The sequence below is a fragment of the Pinus tabuliformis genome, chromosome 7 (genome assembly GCF_031772625.1).
Source record: "Pinus tabuliformis cultivar Carrire ecotype Pingquan chromosome 7, CPIR1, whole genome shotgun sequence".
Classification (NCBI taxonomy): Eukaryota; Viridiplantae; Streptophyta; class Pinopsida; order Pinales; family Pinaceae; genus Pinus; species Pinus tabuliformis.
Window position 1 is genome coordinate 1,479,808,366 of NC_142293.1, and position 10,504 is coordinate 1,479,818,869.

A 10,504-nucleotide genomic window follows, 5' to 3' on the forward strand; every position below is an offset into this window, starting at 1 on the left:
TATTTTTGTGGCTTTATATTATTATTGTTAGGTCGGCTGGATTATATTGTGACTCCTTAGACTCCTATATAGAAAGGAGGTTTTGTCATTTGTATCATCCAAGAATTGTTCATTTATGTAATGTAAAAGAGGTTGCCCCCTCGAAGAGGTTGAATTCTAAGGCGTTGATCTATCTTTTCTCTCTTTTCTTGAGCTGGTTTCATAACATTTGGTATCAAAGCTTTGGATTCTAGGGTTTCGTTGCTCCAAACAGGTCATCGTGGCATTTTCGCTATAACTTTTTTTCAGTGACGTTTCAGAAGTCGCAAAAAGAACCCATTTGAGAAGAAATCACGCTGAACCTTGGGTCCAAATTTCAGAGCTTTTTGCACGATATTTTCGGAAATATGATCTGAGGAAGTTGGTCTTTTTGCAGACTCCTGAATTACACTCAAAACAGGTGACCTGGGGAAAAGCGTCATAACTTTCTTTCTAAGCATCAGATTGAAATTTCGTAAAAAGGTACAGAAAGAGGACGGACTGTAGTTTTCTTTTATATACTTTTCAGAGTCAAAGGTTGAAACAGTGACACGTGGCACTTCATACAAGTTCGCTCTAATGAACTAGTCTATAATCAGGTCACTGCAGGAGATTGTGCATAACTCTTTCTTGGAGAATCCAATTTGGATCAGACTAGTGGCATTGGAAAGAGGACATAGAAGGCTACTACAAGCCACAATTTCAGAACTGGATGATTCGAAATTACAGAGATACATCAGATTCAATATCAGGCGTCTACAAAGTAAAAAAAAGGTGTGTAGTATTTTTTTTTTTAAATTTTTGCATAAGCTTGGTTTGAAGGAATTCAAAGGGCATAGTAAAGCATTATTATCCGTAACTAATGCCCCGAGGAAAGAAAATGCAAACACCTAGTAAGGAACCTGAAAGCTCTAGCATGACTCATGAAGAAGAGGAAGAAATGTTGCATGATATATCAAAATTACAAGAACAAGTGCAACAAATGTCACGCTCACAAAAGCTAACAGATGCTAAGATAAATGGCGTGGAATCTAAGATAAAGGGCATGGAAGCTAAGATGGATGATCTGAAGACAAATTTGAGGACAGATTTGAAGACAGACATGGCAGATTTGAAGACAGATTTGACAAATTTTCTACAAGAAATACTTACTAATGGTGAAAAGGTTGTAAAGGAAACTCATGATGTGAACAAAAGAAATGTTAATCATGATTCCATAGACTCTAATGTTGGATCGAAGACCCACCATATTCCAAAAATCGATATGAGGAAGTTTGATGGCAAGGATCCCACCACATGGATATTACAGATTGAGCAGTTCTTCGATCTCAATAATGTGCAAAACACACAAAAGGTACGTATGGCAACTTTATATTTGGAACCAAATCAGTTTGTATGGTATCAATGGCTTTGCTCTCGTAAACAATTTATCACTTGGGCAATTTTTACGGAAGAATTGATAGCACATTATGAGGATACAAAAAGCAACACTTTTTTAGCCAATTGATAAGTCTCAAACAAAAGGGTTCAATAATGGAGCACATTGAGGAGTTCCAAAAATTGAACATAAGGGTAAAAGATATTCCAGAGCAGCGTACGATTGATGTGTTCATAGGGTCTTTAAAAGATAATATCCAACATGATGTTAGACTTTGGGAACCTGATTCATTAGAGAAGGCATTCAGGTTAGCAAGAAAAATGGAAAGCAAAATTATGGCAACCAGGAAGCATACCTGTTATGAAACCAGCTCACAAAAAGATAGAAAAGAGAGATCCACGCCTTAGAATTCAGCCTCTTCGAGGGGGCAATCTCCTTTACATTACGTAAATGAACAATTCTTGGATGATACAAATGACAAAACCTCCTTTCTATATATAGGAGTCTAAGGAGTCACAATATAATCCAGCCGACCTAACAATAATAATATAAAGCCACAAAAATAACAATAGAGGGATTCTATGGGGCACAGAAATAACAATATGGGGGTAATAGGGGCACAACAATATAAATAAGGGGTATAACTACAATAGTAATGGGGTAATCACTAGTATTATAGGGACCCAACATGCCCCTCTCCTTCAAAAAAGTGTTGTCCTCAACGCTTGAGCAGTTCTGGATACTTTTGCATAAAATTCTCATCCTCCCATGTGGAATCTTCAGCGGATAAGTTCTTCCACTTGATAAGATACTCTGAAATTGATCGATTTCGTAGCTGTCGAGTTCTTGTTTCTATGATTGCTTCCGGTTCCAATATAATTTTTCCTTCCTCGTCAAGTTCTGGCAATATTGTTTGAATTGGGAGCTTGTCACCTATAACCTTCTTTAAACATGAAACATGGAAAACTGGGTGCAATCGAGAAGCTGCAGGAAGCTCCAATTTGTATGCCATAGTACCAATCTTTTCCAACACCTTGTACGGACCATAATACTTTTGTGATAATTTATTATCCTTCTTAGCTTGCTTTAGGGACATTTGCTTATATGGTTGTAGCCGTAGGAATACCCAATCACCTACATCAAAACTTCTTTCACTGCGATGTTGATCTGCCTGTTGTTTCATTCTATTTTGTGCCAACACGAGGTTATCCTTTAAGAGTTGGAGGACTTGTTGTTGATGTTCGATGTGATGTTCCACTGCCTGAACCTTAGAATTTTCTCTTAAATATGATGTGATGGATGGTGGTTGATACCCATAAAGTGCCATAAATGGGGTCATTTTTGTTGCTGTATGGAAGGAAGTGTTATACCACCATTCAGCCAGAGGCAAGCATTTGACCCATTGTGTCTGTTTATCAGATACAAAGCAACGAAGATATCCTTCCAAACATTTGTTTACTATCTCAGTTTGCCCATCAGATTGAGGATGATAAGATGAGCTATGAGCTAACTGAGTACCAAGACAAGAAAATAATTCTGTCCAAAAATTTCCAGTGAAAATGGGATCTCTGTCACTTACAATAATCTTTGGGTTTCCATGTAGCTTTTGAACTGTTTCCATAAATGCAGTAGAAACTGTACTGGCTTTAAATGGATGTGATAATGCACAAAAGTGTGCATACTTGGTAAGTCTGTCAACTACCACCATGATGACACTCTTTCCCTCAGACTTTGGTAAACCTGTGATAAAATCCATTGAAACCTCCTCCCAACGTTGGCTTGGAATGGATAAAGGTTGTAATAGACCTGGTGTCTTAATTGTTTCAACTTTATTTTGCTGGCAAACCAAACATTCCGCCACAAACTTTTGAATATCTGATTTAAGGCCATCCCAAAAAAATTCCTTCTTAACCCTGTGGTAAGTTTTTAAAAATCCTGAGTGCCCTCCTAAGGGAGAAGTGTGCAATTCCATAAGAATCTTTTGTTTTAGCTGGGAATTCTTACAGAGGTATAAGCGATCTTTGTACCATAACGAATCATTTTGCCAGCTAAATGTATCAGAAGTACTGGAATCTTGTTGTAGCTTTTGAATAAGTGCCCACACTTCTTCGTCGTTCTTCCATTCCTCCCTTGCTTCGTTTATCCAATCTGGTTGGATAATAGAAATGGCACACAACAATGCTTCCACATCCTCATCCTTTCTTGAGAGTGCATCTGCCACCACATTTTGCTTCCCTTTTTTGTAGATGATTTCAAAGTCATAACCCAACATCTTTGTGACCCACTTTTGTTGCTCTTCAGAGGATAATCTTTGTTCTAAAAAGTATTTAAGGCTATCATGATCCATTTTTACCTTGAAGTGTCTTCCCATTAGGTAGGGTCTCCATTTCTTAAGTGCATGGAGTATTGCCAACATTTCCTTCTCATAAATAGCTTTGCTTAAAAACTTTCCCTTGATTGGACGACTTTCAAAAGCAATGGGTCTTTCATCTTGCATTAGAACAACACCAATTCCATTTCCTGAAGCATCACATTCCACAATAAAGTTTTTTGTGAAGTCCAGCGTAGCTAAGACCGGTGCTTGGCACATTGCCTCTTTAAGATGTTCAAAGGCCTTTGTTGCTTTCGAAGTCCATGAAAATGAATCTTTCTTCAATAATGTTGTTAGAGGTGCTTCTATTCTCCCATAATTCTTAACAAACTTGCGATAATACCCTGTCAACCCAAGAAATCCTCACAGATGCTTTATGGATGTGGGGATTTTCCATTCCTTAATGGCTTTAATTTTGCTAGGGTCTACCTTAACTCCTTCATGAGATACAATATGACCCAAATATTCCACCTCCTGGACTCCAAAGAAACATTTGGATCTTTTTGCATATAATTGTTTCTCCTCCAATAGTTGTAACACCCTGTCAACATGTTCAACATGATCCTTCCAAGACTTGCTGTAGATTAGTATATCATCAAAAAATACTAACACAAATTTTCTAAGGAATGGTTTGAAAATTGAATTCATCAAACCTTGAAATGTTGAAGGTGCATTGGTAAGGCCAAAAGGCATGACCAAAAATTCATAATGACCCTCATGAGTTCTAAATGCCGTTTTCGGAATGTCTTCAATCTTCATTCTAATTTGATGATTTCCCGAACGAAGATCCAACTTGGTGAAGTAAATTGATCCATGCAATTCATCCAGTAATTCATCAATAACAGGAATGGGGAACTTATCTTTAATAGTGAGCTTGTTGAGCTCCCTATAATCTGGACACATGCGCCATGATCCATCCTTCTTGTGCACCAATACTACTGGAGCTGAGAAAGAACTTTGACTCGGTTGAATTATACTAGCCTCTAGCATTTCTGCAACCATACGTTCAATTTCACTTTTTTGGACATATGGATATTTGTACGGCCTGATGTTTGGAGGAACACTTCCTGGAATCAGATGAATAGCATGATCATGATCACGCATAGGTGGGAGACCTTTGGGAGTCTCAAATACCTTGGAATGTTTGTCCAAGGCTTTTTGGAGATCTGGAGAAATAGACGATTCCAATGTGGAAACATCTAGCGAACATAATTGTGCAATTACACCTCTTTGCTCCTTTTTTAGAAGCTTTGTCATGCCATTAGAGCTGATTATCTTTCCTGGTTTCCCTGCAATACCCCTTAATTCAACTTCCTTTCCTTCCACAGAAAATTTCATGAAAAGTTCTTGAAAATTAAAAGCTATTGTACCCAAGGATTGTAGCCATTGGACTCCTAGTACAACATCAACACCTCCCATTGGAATGGAAAGCATTGGGCTAGTCAATACATATTCTCCCATGGATAGCTTGATATTATGGCACTTTCCAGAACAATTTATTGTTCCTCCATTTGCAATCATCACTTGACACTCTGGTGCTGGATATAGGAAGTAATTCAATTCTTTTGCTACCCTACAATGAATAAAATTGTGGGTGCTTCCTGAATCAATCAACAATATTACCTTTTTCTTCTTGATTTGTCCTTCTATCTTGATGGTTTGAGGAGTGGTAATTCCCGCCAATGCATTACAAGATATGGTCGGATTTATTTGTTCTTCATCTAGGCTTTGTTCCTGGAATATATCCTCTTCTTTTGACCTTTCTTGCTCCTTTTCTTCTTCCTCTTCACAATCTATGTAGAATAATTTCTTCTCAGCACACTTATGACCTTTTGTGTATTTGCTATCACAATTGTAACAAAGCCCTTTTGCTCTTTTTTCTTCCAATTGTTGTGGTGTCAACCTTGTAGGTTGTGGAAGACTATGGGCAACAACACTTCCGTCTTTATAGTTGTGAATGGTATGCTTCCTAGTTGCCATAATTTCGCTTTCCATTTTTCTTGCTAACCTGAATGCCTTCTCTAATGAATCAGGTTCCCAAAGGCGCACATCATGTTGGATATTATCCTTTAAAGACCCTATGAACACATCAATCCTATGCTCCTCTGGAATATCTTTTACCCTTATGTTCAATTTTTGGAACTCCTCAATGTGCTCCATTATTGAACCCTTTTGTTTGAGACTTATCAATTGGCTAAAAAAAGTGTTGCTTTTTGTATCCTCATAATATGCTATCAATTCTTCCGTAAAAATTGCCCAAGTGATAAATTTTTTACGAGAACAAAGCCATTGATACCATACAAACTGATTTGGTTCCAAATATAAAGTTGCCATACGTACCTTTTGTGTGTTTTGCACATTATTGAGATCGAAGAATTGCTCCATCTATAATATCCATGTGGCGGGATCCTTGCCATCAAACTTCTTCATATCAATTTTTGGAAAATGGTGAGTCTTCGATCCAACATTAGAGTCTATGGAATCATGATTAACATTTCTTTTGTTCTCATCATGAGTTTCCTTTACTACCTTTTCACCATTAGTGACCCTTTCTTGTAGCAACTTCTTCAATTCTTCCATGTCTGTCTTCAAATCTATCTTCAAATTTGCCATCGAATCCTCCATCTTAGCTTCCATGCCCTTTATCTTAGATTCCACGCCATTTACCTTAGCTTCTGTTAGCTTTTGTGAGCGTGACATTTGTTGCACTTGTTCTTGTAATTTTGATATATCATGTAGCATTTCTTCCTCTTCTTCATGAGTCATGCTAGAGCTTTCAGGTTCCTTACTAGGTGTTTGCATTTTCTTTCCTCGGGGCATCAGTTACCGATAATAATGCTTTACTATGCCCTTTGAATTCCGTTAAACCAAGCTTACACAAAAATTAAAAAAAAAACTACACACCTTTTTTCACTTTATAGAAGCCTGATATTGAATCTGATGTATCTCTGTAATTTCAACTCATCCAATTCTGAAATTGTTACCTGTAGTAGCCTTCTACATCCTCTTTCCAATGCCACAAGTCTGAGCCAAATTGGATTCTCCAAGGAAGAGTTATGTGAAATCTCCCACAGTGACTTGCTTTTAGACTGGTTCAGTAGAGCGAACTTGTACGACGTGCCACGAGTCCCTGTTTCAACCTTTGAATCTGAAACATACATACAAGAAACTACAGTCCGTCCTCTTTCTGTACCTTCTTATGAAATTTCAATCCGATCCTCAGAGAGAAAGTTATGACGATTTTCCCCAGGTCACCTGTTTTGAATGTAATTCATAAGTCTGAAAAAAGACCAACTTCCTCAGATCATATCTCCGCAAATATCACGCAAAAATCTCTGAAATTCGGACCCAAGATTCAGCGCGATTTCTTCTCAAATGGGTTTTTTTTGTGACTTCTGAAACGTCACAGAAAAAAAGTTATAGTGAAAATGCCACGATGACTTGTTTGGAGCAGCAAAACCCTAGAATCCAAAGCTCCGATACCAAATGTTATGAAACCAGCTCACAAAAAGATAGAAAAGAGAGATCCACGCCTTAGAATTCAGCCTCTTTGAGGGGGCAACCTCCTTTACATTACATAAATGAACAATTCTTGGATGATACAAATGACAAAACCTCCTTTCTATATATAGGAGTCTAAGGAGTCACAATATAATCCAGCCGACCTAACAATATTAATATAAAGCCACAAAAATAACAATAGAGGGATTCTATGGGGCACAGAAATAACAATATGGGGGTAATAGGGGCACAAAAATATAAATAGGGGGTATAACTACAATAGTAATGGGGTAATCACTAGTATTATAGGGACCCAACAATACCACTCACAACTATAAAGACAGAAGTGCAGTTGCCCCTAGTCTTCCACGACCTATAAGGTTGAAACCACAACAATTGGAAGAAAAAAGAGCAAAAGGGCTTTGTTATAGTTGTGATTGCAAATACACTAAAGGTCATAAGTGTGCTGAGAAGAAATTATTCTACATAGATCATGAAGAAGAAGAAGAAAAGGAGCAAGAAAGGTCAAAAGAACAGGATATGCTCCAGGAACAAAGCCTAGATGAAGAACAAATAAATCTGACCATATCTTGTAATGCATTGGCAGGAATTACCACTCCACAAACCATCAAGATAGAAGGACAAATCAAGAAGAAAAAGGTGATAGTGTTGATTGATTCAGGAAGCACCCACAATTTTATTCATTGTAGGGTAGCAAAAGAATTCAATTGCTTCCTATATCCAGCACCAGAGTGTCAAGTGATGATTGCAAATGGAGGAACAATAAATTGCTCTGGAAAGTGCCATAATATCAAGCTATCCATGGGAGAATATGTATTGACTAGCCCAATGCTTTCCATTCCAATGGGAGGTGCTGATGTTGTACTAGGAGTCCAATGGCTACAATCCTTGGGTACAATAGCTTTTAATTTTCAAGAACTTTTCATCAAATTTTCTACGAAAGGAAAGGAAGTTGAATTAAGGGGTATTGCAGGGAAACCAGGAAAGATAATCAGCTCTAATGGTATGACAAAGCTTCTAAAAAAGGAGCAAAGGGGTGTAATTGCACAATTATGTTCGTTAGATGTTTCCACATTAGAATCATCTATTTCTCTAGATCTCCAAAAAGTCCTGGACAATCATTCTAAGGTATTTGAGACTCCCAAAGGTCTCCCACCTATGCGTGATCATGATCATGCTATTCATCTGATTCCAGGAAGTGTTCCTCCAAACATCAGGCCGTACAGATATCCCTATGTCCAAAAAAGTGAAATTGAACGTATGGTTGCAGAAATGCTAGAGGCTGGTATAATTCAACCGAGTCAAAGTTCTTTCTCTGCTCCAGTAGTATTGGTGCACAAGAAGGATGGATCATGGCGCATGTGTCCAGATTATAGGGAGCTCAACAAGCTCACTATTAAAGATAAGTTCCACATTCCTGTGATTGATGAATTACCGGATGAATTGCATGGATCGATTTACTTCACCAAGTTGGATCTTCGTTCAGGATATCATCAAATCAGAATGAAGATTGAAGACATTCCGAAAACGGCATTTAGAACTCATGAGGGTCATTATGAATTTTTGGTCATGCCTTTTGGCCTTACCAATGCACCTTCAACATTTCAAGGTTTGATGAATTCAATTTTCAAACCATTCCTTAGAAAATTTGTGTTAGTATTTTTTGATGATATACTTATCTATAGCAAGTCTTGGAAGGATCATGTTGAACATGTTGACAGGGTGCTACAACTATTGGAGGAGAAACAATTATATGCAAAAAGATCCAAATGTTTCTTTGGAGTCCAGGAGGTGGAATATTTGGGTCATATTTTATCTCATGAAGGAGTTAAGGTAGACCCTACCAAAATTAAAGCCATTAAGGAATGGGAAATCCCCACATCCATAAAGCATTTGCGTGGATTTCTTGGGTTGACAGGGTATTATCGCAAGTTTGTTAAGAATTATGGGAGAATAGCAGCACCTCTAACGACATTATTGAAGAAAGATGCATTTTCATGGACTCCGGAAGCAACAAAGGCCTTTGAACATCTTAAAGAGGCAATGTGCCAAGCACCGGTCTTAGCTACACCGGACTTCACAAAAACCTTTATTGTGGAATGTGATGCTTGAGGAAATGGAATTGGTGCTGTTCTAATGCAAGATGAAAGACCCATTGCTTTTGAAAGTCGTCCAATCAAGGGAAAGTTTCTAAGCAAAGCTAGTTATGAGAAGGAAATGTTGGCAATACTCCATGCACTTAAGAAATGGCGACCCTACCTAATGGGAAGACACTTCAAGGTAAAAACGGATCATGATAGCCTTAAATACTTTTTAGAACAAAGATTATCCTCTGAAGAGCAACAAGAGTGGGTCACAAAGATGTTGGGTTATGACTTTGAAATCATCTACAAAAAAGGGAAGCAAAATGTGGTGGCAGATGCACTCTCAAGGAAGGATGAGGATGTGGAAGCATTGTTGTGCGCTATTTCTATCATCCAACCAGATTGGATAAATGAAGCAAGGGAGGAATGGAAGAATGACGAAGAAGTGTGGGCACTTATTCGAAAGCTACAACAATATTCCAGTACGTCTGATACATTTAGCTGGAAAAATGATTTGTTATGGTACAAAGATCTCTTATACCTCTGTAAGAATTCCCAGCTAAAACAAAAGATTCTTATGGAATTGCACACTTCTCCCTTAGGAGGGCACTCAGGATTTTTAAAAACTTACCACAGGGTTAAGAAGGAATTTTTTTGGGATGGCCTTAAATCAGATATTCAAAAGTTTGTGGCAGAATGTTTGGTTTGCCAACAAAATAAAGTTGAAACAATTAAGACACCGGGTCTATTACAACCTTTATCCATTCCAAGCCAACGTTGGGAGGAGGTATCAATGGATTTTATCACAGGTTTACCCAAGTCTGAGGGAAAGAGTGTCATCATGGTGGTAGTTGACAGACTTACCAAGTATGCACACTTTTGTGCATTATCACATCCAATTAAATCCAGTACAGTTTCTACTGCATTTATGGAAACAATTCAAAAGCTACATGGAAACCCAAAGATTATTGTAAGTGACAGAGATCCCATTTTCACTGGAAATTTTTGGACAGAATTATTTTCTTGTCTTGGTACTCAGTTAGCTCATAGCTCATCTTATCATCCTCAATCTGATGGGCAAACTGAGATAGTAAACAAATGTTTGGAATGATATCTTCATTGCTTTGTATC